Source organism: Aotus nancymaae, unplaced genomic scaffold, assembly GCF_030222135.1.
Source record: "Aotus nancymaae isolate 86718 unplaced genomic scaffold, 86718_ANA_hifiasm-v0.15.2.pri h1tg000040l, whole genome shotgun sequence".
In the NCBI taxonomy this organism is placed as follows: Eukaryota; Metazoa; Chordata; class Mammalia; order Primates; family Aotidae; genus Aotus; species Aotus nancymaae.
This window is the reverse complement of record NW_026988454.1, coordinates 70,745,436-70,760,781: the sequence shown is the minus strand read 5'-3', so window position 1 is coordinate 70,760,781 and position 15,346 is coordinate 70,745,436.

Here is a 15,346-nt window from a genome sequence, read left to right as displayed (position 1 = left end):
TATCCAACCTTCTCTACTCTGCCTTGATCTTAGCTTTGGAAATGTCTCACCTTGCTTTCTAAATTATCTTCTATTTTACATGCTCTTTTGATTGTCTATATTCAGGCCTATAGAATCAACAATTACCAATGTGCTAAGATCCCAAGTGTTTTTATCCAATTTCCTACTGTCCTCTAACTTCCCACAGATCCATTGACCGGGATAGCCCACTATAAGGGGATGGAAACACCTAATTCCCTATAAACTTTTATTCACTTAAGGACAGTATTATAAATTATGTTGCCTAAGTCAAAAACTTAGAATTATCCTTAATTCTTCTTTTTCTTTTTCCCCACATTGAGTTGACTATGAAATTTCTCTTAAATATGTCATTTTTCTCCTGGTCCATTGCATGGCTTTATTCAGTCAATAGGGCCTTTAATATTTCTTACCTGAAGCAAAGCAATAACTTCTTAAAATCTCAAAAATCTACACTCGACACTGTCGCCAATGGAAAAACAGAGGAAAGGTGATACAGAGAGAATTCAGCTTAGAGTGTTGATTCACCAGTAGTTTTTCCCCAAAGTCACACACTTATTAGGATTTTTCACTGGTTCCTCATAGTTTTTAGAATGAATTATTTATTTGGTAGCCGATCATGTACTGTCCTTTAACATTTGACTTCTATTAAAGGTTCTGTTTTGCTCCCTTGTATTGCCCTATGCTGTTTCCTCATCTGGGATGCCTCTCACACCACCAAGAGCTCAGACAGCTTCTCTGTCCAGTGAACTCTCGGCACCCTTAAGATTATAATCAAGGGTCATATTCAGTATCATACAAAATACATTTCAGATGTAAAAGATATTTCAGAGGTGTTTAAAGACCAAGAGGCAAGTAAGGTTATTAGCATTATCCTGGAAGAAATGAGTTGTGAGACAGTTCTTAAAGGAAGAATTTAGTTAAACAAGCAGAGAGAGGGCCGGGCGTTGTGGCTCACGCCTATAATCCCAGCACTTTGGGAGGCCCAGGTGGGTGGATCACGAGGTCAAGAGATCGAGACCATCCTGGTCAACATGGTGAAACCCTGTCTCTACTAAAAATACAAAAAATTAGATGGCACGCGCCTGTAGTCCCAGCTACTTGGGAGGCTGAGGCAAGAGAATCACTTGAACCCAGGAGGCGGAGGTTGCGGTGAGCCGAGATCGTGCCATTGCACTCCAGCCTGGGTGACAAGAGCGCAACTCCATCTCAAAAAAAAAAAAAAAAAAAAAAAACAAGCAGAGAGAACATGTGGATAGACCTTCCAATGAGGACATGAACAAGTCTGGGATACAGGATATGTTTAACAAATACGGTTCCTTTTAATTGTATGTTCATGAAGGAGAATAGCATTAGATAAGGCATTAGTGATTTAAAAATGGAAAAGTCAGAATATCGGGAGCTTGACACTCAAACTGATAAATGTTAACTAGGTTGGTTGATTCGAATTGAGTTAATTTGATTTGATTTATATTGCTGCATGATTTAAAGTCTGAAAAATTATGAGCAGATGTATAGTGTGTGCAAAGCCATGAAATGCATCTTTTTAAAACTCTAAATCATTAAAAAATGTCAGCTAGTATTATAACATCTTATCCACCTTCATGGCCAGTTCCAGTGTGTTTCAGTGAACAGTGTCTCTCTTTGGCTGAGAGAAACCATGTGATATGATGTCTCTAAGTGTGGGCTCTGAGGCTGAGTCCAGTGGTGTGGCCTTGGGGAGGTTATTTCACCTCTCTTCATCTTAATTTTCTTGTATAAAAAGCAGGAATAATGACACTTTACTTAAAATTGTTGTAAATGTTAAATGAGTTAATGCATATAAATTATTTATAACATCTGACACCACAAGCACTTACGAATATCTTAGCTATTATTTTAAAAGCAACACAAATACTTTCACAATACATCTTTTCTTCAGTTCTCCCAGTTACTATTAAATCACTGTCTTCTAACATATTTTTTCGTTGTTGTTAAAAACGTAGATATTCAGGCCTAGCATGCTGGCATGTCCCTGCAGTACTAACTACTCAGGAGGTTAAAGCAGGTAGATTGCTTGAGTCCAGGAGTTCGAGGTTGCACTGGGCTGTGATTATTGTACCAGTGCACTCCAGCCTTAGTGATAGAGCAAGACCCAGTCTGAAAACCAAAACTAAAACCAAAACCAAACAAAACAAAACAAAACAAAATATATGTCTTCACATTACTGCTCTATTCTGTCTATTCTAGACAGAAGGTGGTTTTCATCACAGAGAAGAGGCCTAGAACATGACTGGATGCCTCCTACAAACAAGAATATAAATTTTTGATAGGCTATGCACAGCGGTAAGGTACTCTGAAACAAAAAATTCCACACAGAACAGACTCTGATTTGGGAACTACATGTGAAGTAAGATGACAATAGTGGTAACTCAGAATTTCTCATATTGTAAGCAGTCCAACAAACTTTTTTGAGCATAGAACTGGCTTGAGAGAAGCTGAAACTTCTTTCCAGATGGATGATGGAGTTTTGCCCTCTTTGTCTTTTGTTTTCACTCTATATTACACTGTAAAAATGATTTTTTTAAAATTGGAATACCTTAATCAATGGATAGGTTGTCATAATTCAGGAGGAAAATATGCCCAATTACCAAAAACCAGCAAGGACATGAATACCTACAACATACAATCTGTTAAGAAAAGATCAAATAGATTATTCTTGAATGTTCAGTGTCCATCTGATTGCCAGATCCTGCCAAAATGTTAAATTTTATGCCCAAAAGCTAGAGGCAGACCTAAAACTCAGGATTTTCATTATTCAAAGCACAATTATGTCAAGTCTAAATTCTAATTTCAGAGTCTATGAGTTTAGAATTACAAAAAATATATATGTATGCCCATTTAGCCATTTATTAAATTTGTCAGTAAATGTTATTTACTTTCATAAATGACCGTGTTTGCAAATGATCACTCAGACTGAACACTGCATCAAATGCTGTCCCTTAAGTCTATGTCCCAAATTACACTAATGCCAAAGTTTTTGATCTTACTTCTTTCTCCTTTCCCTCAACCTAATCATCTCCAGGCTCAAATGTCTTTCCAATATGGTCTAGTTCAGTGTAGTGAAACAGGACAAAATAGAAGAAACTGTGACCTAGAATTAGTTCTGCCAAGTGAAGCAGGGCAGGTAGTAGAGAGGTAGACCCAAGCTATAGGTGCTAAAAGAAAGTTTATTCTACAAAGGTAAATATTAATGTGATTTCCACAAGTTAGGGCAACAGGCAACAAATAAGTAAAAAAGAGAAACAAATACATACATACATACACACACACACACACACACACACACATATATGAAACACAGTAGCAGAAAATGGTAACAGAGAAGCAAATACATACATACATACACACACACACACACAAACACACGTATATGTAAATGCAGTAGCAGAAAAGGGTAACAGAACATGGCCCAAAAGGTAGGAGTAGATGGCAGAAAGAAGAGGAGGAGGGAAGAGGGAGTGGCTGATATCACATTCATCTGACAGAAGGTTCACCAAGTGCAGATGTGGATACTACTGACATATGTTTTATATTCTGTGCTAAATACACTTTAGGATGTCTATTTTTAAAAGATCACCTCAGGTCAGGCACAGTGGCTCATGCCTGTAATCCCAGCACTTTGGGAGACCAAGGCAAGTGAATTATTTGAGGTCAGGAGTTCAAGATCAGCCAGGCCAACACGGTGAGACCACATCTCTACTAAAAATACAAAAATTAGTTTGGCGTGGTGGCAGGCACCTGTAATCCCAGCTACTTGGGAGGCTTAGGTAGAAGAATCACTTGAACCTGGGAGGTGGAGGTTGCAGTGAGCTAAGATTGGGCCACTGCACTCCATCCTGGGTGACAGAGTGAGACTCTGCCTCAAAACATAAATAAATTAATTAAATAAATAAAAATAAAATAAAAGATTGCCTCAGACTAAATAAATAATAATAATAAGATAACTGTTTTCCTTACTTCATGAATAGGAAAAAGTAGCATTTTGATCCTTACTATGATCAAAATAGCCATGATCATTTTAGCATAAAAATGAACTATGGACATAAAATCAAACTATATCTGTTCTGTGCGCATGTCTGTGTGTGTGTGTGAATGTGTGTATGTGTCAGGTTAGAACTAAAATGACACAAGATATTGCTAATTTCTTAATTCTGTCTTTAAGATATTCAGTTCCACATTTTAAAAAATGTTTTAACTTTTCATTTTATAAGAACTTCAGAATCATTTAAAAAATTAAAATATTTTGCAGGGTTCTGCTATAACCCTCATCCAAGTTTCCTTAACTGTTAACATTTTGTCAAATGTTAACATAGTATAAAGATCAGAAACAAAACCTTCATTCAATATCATTAATGTATAGGTTTAACCTGAATTTTACCAATTGCCCCACAAATGGCCTTTATTGTGATCAGGATCTAAACCAAGTTCACACTGCATTTAGTTGTCATGCCTTCTTAGTTTCTTCCATTCTGAGACAGTTCCACAAACCGTCTTTTATGATTGATAATTTAGAAGAGTATTGGCAAGTTATTTGTAGATCATTCCTTTTGGTTCTTCTTTTTATTATACTTTAAGTTCTGGGATACATGTGCAGAATGTGCAGGTTTGTTGCATAGGTATACATGTGACATGGTGGTTTGCTGCACCCATCAACCCATCATCTATGTTTTAAAGCCCTGCATGCATTAGGTATTTCTCCTAATGTTCTCCCCCTCCTTTCTCTCCACTCCCCAACAGGTACCGTTATATCATGTTCCCCTCCCTGTGTCCGTGTGTTCTCATTCAACTCCCACTTATGAGTGAGAACATGCAGTGTTTAATTTTCTAATCCTGTGTTAACTTGCTGAGAATGATGGTTTCCAGTTTCATCCATGTCCCTGTGAACGACATGAACTCATTCTTTTTTGTGGCTGTGTAGTATTCCATGATGTATATGTGCCACATTTTCTTTATTCAGTCTATCATCAATGGGCATTTGGGTTGGTTCCAAGTCTTTGTTCTTGTAAATAGTGCTGCAATAAACATATGTGTGCATGTGTCTTGAATGATTTATAATCCTTTGGGGATATACCCAGTAATGGGATTGCTGGGTCAAATGGTATTTCTGGTTCTACATCCTTGAGGAATAGCCACACTGTCTTCCACAATGGTTGGACTAATTTACACTCCCACAAACTGTGTAAAAGCATTCCTATTTAGCTTCTGCACAGCAAAAGAAACTACCATCAGAATGAAGAGGCAACCCACAGAATGGGAGAAAAATTTTGCAATCTATCCATCTGACAAAGGGCTAATATCCAGAATCTACAAGGAAGTTAAACAAATTTACAAGAAGAAAACAACTCCATCAAAGAGTAGGCAAAGTATATGAATAGACACCTCTTAAAATAAGACATTCACGTGGCCAACAAACATTTAAAAGGCTCATTATCACTGGTTATTAAAGAAATGCAAATCAAAACCATGATGAGATACCCGCCAGTTAGAATAGCCATTATTAAACAAAGTCAGGAAGCAACAGATGCTGGAGAGGATCCACATTTAAATGGTAAGAAATTTTGTAGCTTGTAAGGTAGTCATTCAAATCTATTTATTTATTTATTTATTCATTCATTCATTCATTCATTGATTTATTATAGATGAGGTCTTGCCCTTTTGCCCAGGCTGATCTTGAACACCTGGGCTCAAGGGATAGTCCCACCTCAGCCTAATGAATAGCTGGGACTACAGGAGTTCAGGACTATGCCTGGCCTCATTTAAGTCTACTTTTTAAAGTGATCAATGAGCAAATATTATATCTTCCATCAGATCTAGAAATACAAATGTTAATATACTTTTCACTGGGTGTCTTAGAAGACTATAGAATCATTGTTTAGAGTTCCCAATGAATTAAGACACAATAAGATAATTTTCAATAAGTCTGAAACTTAAAATTCCCCAATATTACCACCCTAGACCATCAATAGTTACTTAGTAACTGGAAACATGCAGATGAAAATCTTTATTCTACCTAAAAGTAAGAGTAGACATTGATTTTATGTTATAACCTTTATTTCACCTGAATTATTCAGAACACTTTATACAGATTTTTGTAATTAATCACTATGGATTCATGTCTAGATAATTTCATAAGAGATGCTTTATTTATGGCCACTTAATTTGATGGCAAAATATTTCCAGTTTGGCTGGCAATGTGATTGCATGTGAATTTTCTAACTCAAAAAATTCACCTCAGAAGCCTCTTATTTAATTTTTATCAGTCAGTTAAAATTTTCTAATTATGTCATTATGAGCCAAATCATTAATTTGTTTATCTATAAAATTTTAAGATAAAATAAAAAAACACCATTTCACTAAAATAGGTTAAGCAAGCACATTAATAATCTCTGTTGACACTATCTCTACTTTTGTGACTAAAGCTATTTTTGATTTACAACTTTGAAACATGATACATAAGTGTGTCATGTTTCTATCTAAACCTCTAAATAAAGGATTTTTAAATTTTTTAATTTCTATTTTTACATAGTGGGTGTATGTATTTATAGAATATGTGAGATATTTTGATACAGGCATGCAATGCGTAATAATCACATCAAAGTAAACGGGGTATACATCACCTCAGGTGTTTATATTTGTGTTACAAACAATCCGATTGTACTCTTTTCGTTATTTTTAAATGTACCATTAAATTATTTTTACTATAGCCACCCTGTTGTGCTAGCAAATACTAGGTCTTATTCTTTCTATAGTTTGTACCCATTTACCATCCCCACGTGACCTCCCCGGGCCCCGCCCCCACTCTTCCCAGACTCTGATAACAATCCTTCCATGATCTCCATGAATTCAAATTTTTAGCTCTCTCAAATAAGTGAGAATATGCAAAATTTGTCTTTCTGTGCCTGGCTTATTTCGTTTAACATAACGATCTCCAGTTCCACCCATGTTTTTGCAAATAACAGGATCTCATTCTTTCTTATGATTGAATAGTACTTCATTGTGTGTATGTATCCCATTTCCTTTATCCATTCATCTGTTGATGAATGCTTAGGTTGCTTCCAAATCTGGCACAGTGGCTCACTCCCTCAGGAGTTTGAGACCAGCCTGGGCAACACGGCAAACCCCGTTTCTCCAAAAAAAAAAAAAAAAAAAAAAAAATTAGCCAGGCATAGTGGTGCATGCCTGTAGTCCCAGCTACTCAAGAGGCTGAAGAGGGTGGATCAATTTGAGAGGTCAAGGCTGCAGTGAGACGTGTTCATGCCACAGCACTCCAGCCTTGGTGACAGAATGTGACCCTATCTCAAAAAAAGAAAGAAAGAAGGAAAAAAAATCTTGGCTATTGTGACTAGTGCTATAACAAACATGGGAGTAGGTATCTCTTCAGTATACTGATTTCCTTTCTTTGGGGTATATACTTAGGAGAGGAATCATACACTAGCTCTGTTTTCAGTTTTTTGAGGAAACTCCAAAGTGTTCTCTATAGGGGTTACTGTATTACACTCCCACCAACAGTGCATGAGGGTTTCCTTTTCTCCATGTTCTCATCAGCATTTGTTATTGCCGGTCTTTTGGATAAAAGCCATTTAACTGGGGTGAAATGATATCTCATTGTAGTTTTGATTTGCATTTCTCTGATGGCACCTTTTCATATGCCTGTTCACCATTTGTACGTCTTCTTTTGAGAAATGTCCATTTAAATCTTTTGCCCATTTTTATAGAAATTTTTTCCTCCAGAGTTGTTTGAGTTTCTTATATATTCTAGTTTCTAATCCCTTGTCATATGGGTAGTTTGTAAATATTTTCCCCGATTCTGTGGATTGTGCCTTCACTTTATTGTTTCATTTACTATGCAGAAACTTTTAACTTAACGTGATTCTATTTGTCCATTTTTGCTTTGGTTGCCTGTGCTTGTGGGGTAAAGATAAGTTTCTGAAACTAAAAACCATTTGTTTAATCCAGTTATAAGAAATCTCAAGTTTGTATTGATTTATTGGTCTCTACTTTTGAAATATGAGAATTTGAGATTTTACGAAGTTCTTTTGTTGTAATAAAATTTATTATTGAGGTATTGCTGAAAAACATGCTAATAAGATAAATCAAGATGAACTAAAATAAGCAAAAAGGGGCTTAGTGAAAGTATTCTTAAGTGACTTAGAGAATTCAAGGTGCCAGACCTTCTGAGAGTTCTAGACTTGGAACAGGGAAGCCTGCAGGAATATCCACAGTGCTCTACAGGTGTGGGTATGAATTACGTGAACAAGTGTGGATGTCTGCACAATGTGTTTTGATGTGTGGGCTGGTGTGTCTGTGTGTGTGTGTGTGTGTGTGTATGTGGACTTGCACATGCTCTTGTGTTATTGTGTGTATCTGTGTTGTGCATGGGTGAGGGGTGTTAGCTTCTTTACTTTTTCTCATCTTCATGCCTTATTCTTCTCTCTGGACATAAAATTGTTATGTTTCTCAGTGTACATGGAGAGCGATGAAAACTTAGCTCCGCAATCCTGAGTTTACAACTTGCTTCCAGTCATATACGGGCATTAACTGTTTCCTGCTTAGGTCAGTTACCTTTCCCCCAGGTAAGTACTCAGAGACAGAAAGTAGTTTATCTGGGCAGACTTCCTTCTATTGGCTACTGGATCAAAATCTCTGTAACAGTACTGCCAAAGTTCATATACCACAGTGATACCAGTAGTTCTTTCTCCAGAATAAAGAAATAAATCCTGGTCATATACAAATGATTATAATAGTAAATATACACTGAGGGTTTTCAGAGGGCAAAGCTGTATTCTAAGTACTTGACAAGTATTATTTCATTTAATCCTCACAACACTATATTTCTAGCATTACCTCTATTTTCCCCAACCAAAAAGTTTGGAACTTCATCCAACTTTATACAGGTACAAAGTGGGAGAGCTGGAGTGTTAGAGCCTGTCATCTGGCTCCAGGATCTCAATGCTCAACCACTGAACTCTACTGTTTGGAAACATTGGATTAAATGAGGTTGAACCAATATTTCATTAAGTAATTTATTAATTTTGTTGTAGGATTTCTTATGATATTTAATATGTTACAGTGAATTATGACTTTCCCAGAGAAGGATATACCATAAACTCTTCAAAACTTATATAATCATTTAAAAAATCATTTTTATGGATGACTGAAAGGCACTAGTAGATGATTCCTTGGGAAATATGGCTATAATTTACTTTTATTTCTGAGTTAATAAAAAATACATAAAATATGTGTCATAAGAAAAACTGAACAAAAATTAAGTATATTTATTTTCAGGTTTAATTTTAATTAGTTATGAAATTCTCTTCTCATAGATTCTAAAATTAACGAATATATCAACATTGGCAGACAAAATCAAATTTTGTGCAAGCAACCCAACTCCTAAAATTATTCAAAAAGTCAAGAGTAAAGAAAGAAAGCAGCTCATTTTTCAGACAAATAACTGGAAGCAAAATGTTAACTAGTCCATATACGGGAAATAATCCTATATGAATTTGTGGTTCACAGAAATAGTAACTTAAGAAGGGTACAATTCAGTTAAATTCTTGGATAATAAATTGATAATGAATCCAAAATGGAATCTAAAGAAGCAGTTTCTTTCTAGAAGAAGTTTAGGAAAGACAATCAGTTTCTCCTCTCACAAAACAGCAATTAACTCATTTAACTAACATTTACTGAGTCCCTACTGAACGCAGGGAACTCTCCTGTATTTTTAGAAGACAATAGACTAGTACAATATAAATTCTGTCCTCACACCTTTCATAATATATCTCGATATATTTAACTCACACACTCAAGGGAGTAACCATATTCAAAGGAGGGAGAAATGCACATGAGATGATGAGGAAAGATTACAGAAAGTGCATGGCATTTAAACTGGACAGAATGGACAAGGCAGGTGTTAAGACAAGAAATAAGTGACTTGTAAGGAAAGTGACGTTTAGAAAAGGTAAAAAACAGGGCCGGGTGCAGTGGCTCACGCCTGTAACTCCAGCACTTTGGGAAGCCGAGGTGGGTGGATCACAAAGTCAAGAGATCAAGACCATTCTGGCCAATACGGTGAAACCCCGTCTCTACTAAAAATACAAAAATTAGCTGAGTGTTCTGGTGCGCACCTGTAGCCCCAGCTACTCAGGAGGCTGAGACAGGGGAATTGTTTGAATCCGGAAGGTGGAGGTTGCAGTGAGCCAAGATCTCGCCACTGCACTCCAGCCTGGCAACAGAGCAAGATTCTAGGAAAAAAAAAAAGAAAAAAAAAGAAAGGAAAGGTAAAATACAGAGAAGAAAAAGAAATAATTCAGTTTTTTTTAAATTGCATTTTAGGTTTTGGGGTACGTGTGAAGAACATGCAAGATTGTTGCATAGGTGCATACGTGGCAGTGTGATTTGCTGCCTTCCTCCCCTTCACCTATATGTGGCATTTCTCCCCATGATATCCCTCCCCAACTCCCCACCCCGCGCTGCCTCTCCCCTATTTCCCCCCAACAGACCCTAGTGTATAGTGCTCCCCTCCCTGTGTCCACGTGTCCTCATTGTTCAACACCTGCCTATGAGTGAGAACATGCGGTGTTTGATTTTGTGTTCTTGTGTCAGTTTGCTGAGAATGATGGTTTCCAGGTTCATCTATGTCCCTACAAAGGACGCGAACTCATCGTTTTTGATGGCTGCTTAATATTCCATGGTGTATATGTGCCACATTTTCCCTGTCCAGTCTATCATCGATGGGCATTTGGGTTGGTTCCAGGTCTTTGCTATTGTAAACTGTGCTGCAATGAACATTCGTGTGCACGTGTCCTTATAGTAGAACGATTTATAATCCTTTGGATATATACCCAGTAATGGGATTGCTGGGTCAAATGGAATTTCTATTTCTAGATCCTTGAGGAATCGCCACACTGTCTTCCACAATGGTTGAACTAATAATTATAGCATTTTGTCTGTGAAATGAGAAATAAGCAGTGAGATACAGAGTCAGTGGAAGCTAGTGTATTCTCTAGGGCAGAACGTACTAAGTAGACAGGGCCGTATCATGCTTATGAGCATGGGCTGCAAAGCCTGGAAAATGCCTTTCTGCTTTCAGTAACAATGGTTCTCACTAGGAGTAATTTTGCTCCCCAGGGGACATCTGGCAAATTCTGGAGACATTTTTTAGTTGTCATAACTATTTAATGTACTACTTAATATTTAATATTGTGATAATTTAGAAGATCCAAAGTAATACTACATTTAACATTTAAGACAGTGACATTATAGCTACAACACACTGCTTACTGACATTTAAAGGAAAAAATATCATGACCTTCATTTCTGAATTCAATAAACTAAATATTTCAGAAAAACTTTTCTGTCGAACATTAAGAAGCTGAGTGAACTGTAACGATCATCTCCTGAAAACAAATAGCTTAATGAAAAAGAATTAAAAGGCCAAGGCACTGGAAAGAATGTGAATCCAGTGATTTTAACATGACAATTGGAAATATTTTATCTAATCATAATTGGTCACCAATAAAGGCTGAGTTGCTTCTTATTTTGTGCATTTTTATCATTATGACAAGTCTTGGGTGGCAAAAGTCAGCGTTCAAGACCAATAAGCAGTGTAATCCTGCTACACTTCACTGTCTGCTTTGAGGTGGGATCCAAAGAGCCACACAGCAGTGTTAGGAGGAAAGAAGGAACTGCCCTGTACAGGCTGCAATCAGATCATCTGAGTAGACCAGGAAACCCCATTCTGAAACACAGCTTGGAGTAATGTAGCCTAACAGTGACCTCAGGTACCCAGTAGAAGCAATACAAACCTTCTTTAAAGGATGATAAGTAATCCTGAGCTCCTGATTATTTTCTGTAAATTATCTTCTTGAAACATTGTCTATTATGCAAAAATAAACAGATAAATGAGGAAACTAATCACGAGTGAAAAGCAAGTAAAACCACTTCTGAAAAGTCCACAGAAATAGATTCAAAAGATCATTGCGTTGAGGACACAGAGTTGGTAGTCTGGAGAGGAAAAGGCGGCCAGCCATATTTGCAAAGCACAGTACCAAATAGCAGGAGAGACAGAGTCAGAGAAAAACAGAGACAGAGAGAGACAGAGAGAGAAAGGGGGAGAGAGAGACTGAGATCTGAAGATCTGGAGGGGGTTCCCAGTATTCAGCTGAGAAATTGGTTGAGGCTCTTTAAAACATATATGTGGGGAAATCACCTGCGGCAGGGAAAGAACAACCTCAAAGGATTCGTGGGTACATGGGTACAATCCGTGGAAATAATACAGGGCTGGGATTAGTTTGTGTTCCTACTAGTGAGTAAAGAAAAAACTTGAAATTAACAGGACTTTCAGTATAGGATTCAAAATATATCGCCTTGGTAGGAGGAAACATTAGCCCTAGAGTACAGGCTGCTCTGATTCTGCCTAACAAAGCTTAAAAACATTTAACAGAACGAAAGCATTTCCAAGTACTTTAACTGTGTCCAAACTAAAGTTCAAAAATATTTACAGGCTTAAAATGTATATAATATCGAACAAGATACAATACTTAATATCTGGCATCAAGTCAAAAATTAAATTCAAATTAAGAGAGAGAAAGTAAATAATAAAAATGAGGATAAAAGAAACAGAAAATGGAAAATTTAGAGAGAAAATCAATGAATCCAAAAACTGATTCTTAGAGATGATTAATAAAATTAATAGATTTTTGGCTAGAATGGCTATGGAAAAGGAAAGAAGACATAAATTTACAACACCAGAAATGAGGGAATTTATAGGATTACATATTCTAGAGGCATTAAAAGGCTAATGAGGGAATATTATGGACAATTCTAAGCCAATAAACTTGACAACTTAGGTGAAATGGAAAAAAAAATTTTAAAGATACAAACTACCAAGACTCATTTAAAAGAAAAAAATGATATGAATAAGCCAATATCTGTTTTCAAATTTTAAGTTTGTATTTTAAAACCTTCCCACAAAGACATTTCCAGACCCGATGGCTTACTGGCAAACTAAGCAAACATTTTCAGAAATTAAAAAGGATATGTTTATTGTCTTTATTGCAATGATGGCTTCACAAGTATATACATATATCAAAACATATGAAATTATACACTGTAAATATGTCAGTTATACCTCAATAATCTGTTTATAAAGGTTTTAAAAAATTATGTTTCCAGTAAATGAGCAATGGACAATTTCTATAAAAATATATCGAACATTTATTAAGAAAATGCAAACAAAATAATATTGAAAAATTATTTTATAGCTCTCACCATGTTTTTTTTTTTAAATGGAGTCTCACTCTGTCACCCAGGCTGGAGTGCAGTGGCATGATCTCTGCTCACTGGAACCTCCACCTCCTGGGTTCAAGGGGTTCTCCTGCCTCAACCTCCAGAGTAGATGGGACTACAGGCATGTGCTACCCCGCTCAGCTAATTTTTTGTATATTTAGTAGAGATGGGGTTTCACCGTGTTAGTCAGTATGGTCTTGATCTCCTGACCTTGTGATCTGCCTGCCTTGACCTCCCAAAGTGCTGGGATTACAGGCATGAGCCACTGCACACAACCCCTTTCACCAGTTTTTAAAAGATCAAATAAATGCTCAGAAAATTGTGATAACACTGGCATATTTAGATATTGCTGGTGGAATTACAAGCTTTTTTATCCATATGAAAAGTAATGGAAATATATTCATCAATAGTTTCTTGGAAATTGCAACGTTAAGCAAAATGCCATATAACAAGAACATTTGTTTTCTCATCTAGATTATAACAAAAGTACATTGAATGAAACAACTTTATTCCAGAACCTGCTATATGTCGTTTTGCTTAAAGACATAATTTTCAAGAACTTATCAACAAAGTGAGGAATGTAGTAATGTATGAGATATATATGTGTAGATGTGTATGTATGTGTATCAGCTGCTGTAAATAATTTGATACTGATTTTTCCAATAAACTTGCTTTTGTTATATTTTAAGAAAATGATTTTAACTGGATCAAGATGTTTACTTCATTATATAGAATATATAAAAAATGGAAACAGATGAGATAAGGTGCGTTCAGGGTGGTATGAATTAAAAAGACTTAAACATAAGACCTAACACCATAAAAACCCTAGAAGAAAACCTAGGCAAAACCATTCAGGACATAGGCAGAGGCAAGGACTTCATGACTAAAACACCAAAAGCATTGACAACAAAAGCCAAAATAGATGAATGGGATCTAATTAAACTCCAGAGTTTCTATACAGCAAAAGAAACAATCATGAGAGTGAACCAGCAACCAACAGAATGGGAAAAAATTTTCGCAATCTACCCATCTGATAAAGGGCTAATATCCAGAATCTACAAAGAACTAAAACAGATTTACAAGAAAAACACAAACAAACGCATTCAAAAGTCGGTGAAGGACATGAACAGACACTTTTCAAAAGAAGACATATATGAGGCCAACAAACGTATGAAAAGATGCTCATCATCACTGGTCATTAGAGAAATGCAAATCAAAACCACATTGAAATACCATCTCATGCCAGTTAGAAGGGTGATCATTAAAAAATCTGGAGACAACAGATGCTGGAGAGGATGTGGAGAAATAGGAACACTTTTACACTGTTGTTGGGAGTGTAAATTAGTTCAACCATTGTGGAAGACAGTGTGGTGATTCCTCAAGGATCTAGAAATAGAAATTCCATTTGACCCAGCAATCCCATTACTGGTTATATACCCAAAGGATTATAAATGCTTCCATTATGAAGACACATGCACACTTATGTTCATTGCAGCACTGTTTACAATAGCAAAGACCTGGAACCAACCCAAATGCCCATTGATAATAGACTGGATAAGGAAAATGTGGCATATATACACCATAGAATACTATGCAGCCATAAAAAATGATGAGTTCATTTCCTTTGTAGGGACATGGATGAATCTGGAAACCATAATTCTCAGCAAACTGACACAAGAGCAGAAAATCAAACACTGCATGTTCTCATAAGCAGGTGTTGAACAATGAGAACCCATGGACACAGGGAGGGGAGCACCAAACACTGGAGTCTGTTGTGGGGGGTTGGGGGAGGGACAATGGGTCGTAGGGAGGTTGGGGAGGGATAACATGGAGAGAAATGCCAGATATAGGCGACAGGGGGATGGAGGCAGTAAACCACCTTGTCGTGTATTTACCTATACAACAATCCTGCATGATCTGCACATGTACTCCAGAACCTAAAGTACAATTTAAAAAATTAAAAAATAAACGGCATCCAAACTGGAGAAAAAAACATGGA